The 6,602-nt window shown below is 36.2% G+C and overlaps 1 pseudogene; it reads left to right on the top strand.

Annotated features, from left to right (window-relative positions):
• Positions 1-3,342: 3,342 nt before the first annotated feature.
• Positions 3,343-3,684, top strand: LOC105073545 (large ribosomal subunit protein P1-like; annotated as a pseudogene).
• The last annotated feature ends 2,918 nt before the right edge of the window (positions 3,685-6,602 follow it).

Here is a 6,602-nt window from a genome sequence, read left to right as displayed (position 1 = left end):
GCTGATTTCTCTACACAAACACTACAGGCCAGAAGGGAGTGGCAAGATATATTCAAAGTCCTGAATGAAAAAAAGATGCAGCCTAGGATACTCTATCCAGCAAGGCTATCCTTTAGAATAGAAGGAGAGATAAAGAACTTCACAGACAAGCAAAACCTAAAAAAGTTTAGCAACACTAAACCCATGCTAAAAGAAATATTGACAGGTCTACTCTAAATAGAAAAGAAGCAGGATGCTACAAAAATGAGAAACTCATAACTGGAAAGGAGATAACTGCCATGAATTACAAAAAGAATAAACAAAATTGTAAAAGAAGACATCTAAATCATTAAGAGTGGGAGAGGGAAGCAAGGAAAGCCACTGTGGAAAACAGTATGGAGATTCCTCAAAAGACTAGGAATAGACTTACCATATGACCCAGGAATCCTACTTCTGGGCATATATCCAGAAGGAACCCTACTTCAAAATGACACCTGCACCCCAATGTTCATAACAGGACTATTTACAATAGCCAAGACATGGAAACAGCCTAAATGTCCATCAACAGATGACTGAATAAAGAAGATGTCATATATTTATATGATGGAATAGTATACAGCCATAAAAACTGACAACCTAACGCCATTTGCAGCAACATGGATGTTCCTGGAGAATGTCATTCTAAGTAAGCCAGAAAGAGAAAGAAAAATACCATATCAGATCTCATACATGAGGAATCTTAAAAACAAAACAAAACATAAATACAAAACAGAAACAGACTCATAGACATAGAATACAAACTTGTGATTGCCAAGGGGGCGGGGGGTGGGAAGAGACAGACTGGGATTTTAAAACGCAGAATAGATAAACAAGATTATACTGTATAGCACAGGGGAAAATATAGAAGATCTTGTGGTAGCTCATAGTGGAAAAAAAATGTGACAATGAATATATATATGTTCATATATGACTGAAAAATTGTGCTCTATACTAGAATTTGACACAACATTGTAAAATAACTATTACTCAGTAAAAAAAAATTTTAAAAAAAGAGTATATACTACAGTACACTTGGTCCTTGCTTTACATGGTGATGAGGAACGTAAAAATGACTGCACAAGCTTAAAACATGCAAAGAATCTCAACAATCAAGAAGCAAATTACAACTGTTCTACAATCTTTAAAAATGTTTGTCAGAACATTCAAATCTCTTTTACTGTAGATTTTAAATGTAAAGAAAAATTTAAACTATAGCAAAACTAGTATTTATTTAGTACACAGTAATTTAACATATTTGAAGCACCAACAATTAACGTGTTTGATTTCTTTGCATAAAACATGTCAAGAGTAAAAATAAATAAATAAATACTTGTTGAATAAATGAAGTTAGGCATAAAGAGATTTTTAAATCCTTGAAGATGGAAATTACAATATAAAATTAGATTCTTAGTGTTACTGTTAATAATTAAATGTTTTCCCCTTATGATTAGCAAAAAAGGCATGTTGTATTTTTAACTTATACTTCACTGCATATTATTAAAGTTCAATGTATTTCATGTAAAAAAAGTATATACTGCATAATTCTACTTAATTAAAACTTAAAAAATGACGTACCTAATTTATATCGACAGAAATCTATAGTGGTTGCCTAGTTGTGTGTGTCAAGCTAGGGGGAATTGATTGAGAAGGGGACCCAAGGGAACTTTCTGAGATAAAGGTAAAATTCTATAGATTGAGTGGTAGTGGTACATAGGTATATAAACTTGTCAGGTCACCAAGATGTACACTTAGAGTGGGTGCATTTTATTGTATATAAATTATGCCTTGACAACAGCGATATTAAAAATATAACATAAAATGAGTGCTGAGCTGCCGTGATAATAATAAAAATATTGACCTTTCAGGATAAAACCCAAGATCCTTGGAACCCAACTCCTCTTTATATAGATCTCTAACTGTCCCTGCAACCCTGTCCTTCACTGAACCACTCTCAATTGTAGTTCCTCCCAAATTCCAAGCTGCTTTCCCTCCTCTGAGTCTTTACACGTGCTATCCCTCTCCTAATAGTAGTCCAGGGGGCAAACAGCTCTTCTTTTAGGACTCAGGTCAAGTATCACCTGGGCTGACTTTCTAGATTGCTTTAGGTTGCAGTAATACCCTCCTTTTCTCTATAACGTTCCCTGCACATTCTATGGCTTTCATTTGTTTGTACACTGACTCCTCTACTAGACTGTGAACTCCTGAGGGCAGGTATGAAAGACGTTTCTCCCATAGTAATAAGCTTAGCGGTGTTTCAAACACAGAAAAAATAGAGATTTAGCTAAAATTTCTTAAATACTTACCACGTGCCAAAAACTGCTAGGCTTTTTCACTTCCTAGTTGGGACTATGGGGTCTACGGCTGTGACATAAGAGTTTCAGAGGAAATCTGTAAGCTGAGATAATGTAATCCAGCAACATTCTGCATTTCTCTAACACCTCGAACATTATCCTAAGACATTTTTTTTTTAATTATGAAGAGCTTTCCTGCTAATTATTAAATCCATATGTATTTCAATGGAAATTTAATCCTTGTTTGTTTCATTCACATTCAATCCATTACAGTTTTATTTTTAAGAGCTGTTTGATGTTCAAGAAGCCATTAGAGCCCCCATAATGCCCATTTCTGAGAAAAAGAGGATGTGGGTAAAATTAAGCAAAACCAAATGTTAATAAAATCCTCAAGGATTAAATACAATCTTAATGAGGACAGTTATGCTACACCGTTTTGACTTTTCAGACTCCAAGTAAGTCTGTATTGCCTAGAGAGGCCCTCACAACTTTATCACGTGTTTTCTCCCAAAGGACTGTGAGGAGATGAGAAAAGAAATAATTTGATGGGTACAGAAATGTTTGGTGTTGTATTTCTACCAATATTTCAGTCTACTTCTCTGAAAACCCCCCTATTACAAAACATTTAAAATTGCTGAGTAAAATACCATGAACATTATTTTAAACGTACATTTGTACTCCTAAGAAAGTTTTTTTCTTTAAGTCAAGGCACTAAATATAAAGAAAGAGTTAAAACTGTAGGGTAAATATATGAATTGATCTTACAGATGGGGGAGAGAAGGAAGTTGCTTGTCTCGATAATCAAGGACCTGCTGTTTTAAAAGACACGTGGACAGAAAATGAAGCAGGATGCCAAGGGAAAATTGGGAAGAGAGTTTTTCCATCATCAAAGAAAAACAACAACCCTTTCCTCAGCTGCCGCCAAGGTGCTTGATCCTTCTGAGGAAGCTAAGGCAGTTTTGGGGTGAGACCCTCACTTCACCTGGCAACTAGCACAGCGCCCGGCAGTGCCGGCCTAGAACTCTCCCGTGCCATGGCCTCAGTCTAGCTCGCCTGCATCTACTCAGCACTTAACCTGCACGATGATGAGGTGACGGTCATGGAGGATAAGGTCAATGCCCTCATTAAAGCAGCAGCTATAAACGTTGAACCTTTCTGGCCAGGTTTGTTTGCAAAGGCTCTGGCCAACATCGACATGGAGAGCCTCATCTGCAACATAGGGGCTGGTGGACCTGCCCCAGCAGCTGGTGCTGCACCAGCAGGAGGTCCTGCCCTCTCTACCATTACTGCCACAGCTGAGGAGAAGAAAGTGGAAGCAAAGAAAGAAGAATCCGAGGAGTCTGATGATGACATGGGTTTTGGCTTTTTTGACTAAACCTCTTTAGAACACATTCAATAAAAAGCTGAGCTGTTGAAAGAAAGAAAGAAAGGGAAAGAAAGGGAGAGAGAGAAAGAGAGAAAGAAAGAGAGAAAGAAAGAAAGAGAGAGAGAAAGAAAGAGAGAAAGAGAGAAAGGCAGGGAGACAACAAGGAAGTATGTCTTTTAGCTTGCTCTGCATGAAAAGAAGTCTCCCTTAAGAGTTTGTAACTGTAAGCCTATCCTCTGGTGGGTTTGAGTATCATATTTAACTACATCTTTTTAGGACCTTCAAGACAAAATATTAAAGTAAAAAATTGCTCCTACATTCAGGCATTTGACAAGAGCAAATATTAAATCTCTCTAGAGGGGAAACTCAACACAGATCATACAGAATTTAGAGGTAAAGCCCTACCAAAGATAATTTCTTAAAAATTACAAAATGTACAATGAAATATTCCATAACAAGAGTCAGCCTATGAGCTCATTAACAGACACCATTAAGAAAGTGAAAAGGTAAGAACCAGACTGGGAGAAAATATTCACAATACACATATCTGTCAAAGGACTTGTATCTAGAATATAATGTTCTTCAACAGATAAATTCTAAGGGGAAAAAAAGGAATGAAGAAGAACTACAAATTAAAAGAGATTTAAAATATAGAGCAAAGAAAAATAATACATTACTTTAAAAGGGCAAGACTAAATTGTAGTATCATACTCAGGTGATAAGACTATAAAGAAATGCAAGGAAATTACAAAAGTCAGTATAGTGGTTATTTTTGAGAGGAGGAAGGTGCTTATGATTGGGATAAGGTACAAGAAAGGCTTCTTGGGGAGCAAAGTTTTATTTCTTGACCTGGGTACTGGTTAAAAAGAAGTTCACTTTGTAATAATTCACTAAGCTCTGTGTGTGTGTGGTATTCTGTGTGTATTTTATTTTATAATGAAAACCACTAAAAACAAACAAAAACAACCATTGTTGCACAATGTAGTAAATAAGCTAAAACCACTGAAATATATATCCTCAACTCACTGAAAATTAAATAAATTCAAATTAAAACAATAATAGGAATCGTATTGGAAAATTTTAAACAATTAGTGATACTCAGTGTTGGTGAATTTGTGGGGAATCAGTCTCATGTACTGTAGTTGGGCATATAAGCTGATTCAAATGTTAGTGACAATGTAAGCTGACAACTTTTGTGGAAGGCAGTTTGGCAATAACATCAAATTTTAAATGTCATTCATTATGACCCATTAATTCTTCTTTAGCTCAATGAAATAATCAAATTAAGTCCACAAAGATACATGAATATGAATGTTCACCACATTGTTATTCACAATTCTGAAAAACTGGAAACAACCTAAATGTCCATTAAAAGAAGACTGATAAAATAAATTACAGTATATTCACACAATGATATACAGAGTGGCCACAGAGTCAGGAAACATAAATTTATTGAAAAATCAGATAAAACTCATCCCCTTGGTTACTTCTTCTGGTGTACACCAAAGAAACAGGCTTAGTATGTGAAACGAAGGCCACAATCAACTAAGGCAATGCATGCTAAGGCAATGCATTTCAGATGCATGTGTAGGGACTAATGAAAATACTGTATTTATGTATCATGTTTATTGCAATTTTGCACAGCTTATTGAACTACACATTGCTAATGAAGGACAACACATTGAACATATCATGAAATATCACTGAACATATCTTGTACTACAATGTCATATCAATAAATCAGTTATGTGTACTTGACTATTTTTCCAGACTTTATGACCTCCCTTTATTGTGAAGTTTTAATAATACTATGGTAGATCTGTTAGTACTGACATAGAAAAAAGACTTACAATTTATTAGCTGAAAAAAATTATAGACAATGAATGCATTTTATGATGCCAGTTTTGTAAAAACATATGTGTATATATGTATATGCATAATAAAAGTTCTGGAGAACTTTAAGTTTTTATTTTTCTATTGTTTCATTTTTATGAACCTTTATTCTCTTTATAACCAGAAAACCAATATAAATTTCCATTTTAAAAAACTTGAGCAAGCAATAGCCAATATCATGCTTGGGGGTTGAATGAGAGTATTTAACACCTATAAACTAGCCAATGCTTTGTTCCAAGCTGTCTCTGTATGAATGCTGGGATTGAGGCAGGAAAAGGAAAAGAGGTATTAGTGCAAAATCCAGTAAGTGAGGATTAAGGACTCCAGTCTTTAAAGAGGAAAAGAGGGAAAAGCTTAGAAAAAGAAAGCTCCTTTCTTTGTAAAAGTGAGTAATAGAGTCATAATATAAAGAATTTAGATCTACCTGAAGGGAAGTGAAGGTTACGAGGGTACTGGATCCCTCTTTTTTCACATTTCTTTCTGACCTCTAATTGTGCATAACCCCAGTGAAGGGTGGAGAAGGAGATGCTGCTCTCTCTAGCCTATTAGCCACGGAGGTTTACCCATCCATCAGTGAGCTTGCATCAGCCCTGGGAACCTCCAGGCCATGCAGCCAGGTACCCTGGGATCCTACCCTCCCCATTAACAGGATGACAACCACTGAATGAGGCAGGGCCTGGCAGCCAAGCAGGACAAGGGCAAGTCCTGTCTACCAATGCACTCACAGCAGTTGGCCCCACCACAGTAGAAGGGCCCATGCAGTCCACATAGGGGGCACTCCTAGAACATATAGCTCTGGTGACCAGGGGAAATGTGCTGCTGGGCCTCAGAGGCTGTCTCCTATATAAGGCCACTTCTCCAAGATTGAGAAACATAACCAATCTACTTAATACATAGAAATAAACACAGAGAATTAGGCAAAATGAGGAAACAAAAGAATATGTTCCAAACAAAGGAAAAAGACAAGACGTCAGAAGAATAACTAAGTGAAGTGGAGATAAGCAATCTACCTGATAAAGAGTTCAAGGTAATGG

Source organism: Camelus bactrianus, chromosome 19 (assembly GCF_048773025.1).
Source record: "Camelus bactrianus isolate YW-2024 breed Bactrian camel chromosome 19, ASM4877302v1, whole genome shotgun sequence".
Classification (NCBI taxonomy): Eukaryota; Metazoa; Chordata; class Mammalia; order Artiodactyla; family Camelidae; genus Camelus; species Camelus bactrianus.
Note: the sequence above shows the minus strand (reverse complement) of the source record. Positions and strands in the feature narration are given on the sequence as shown.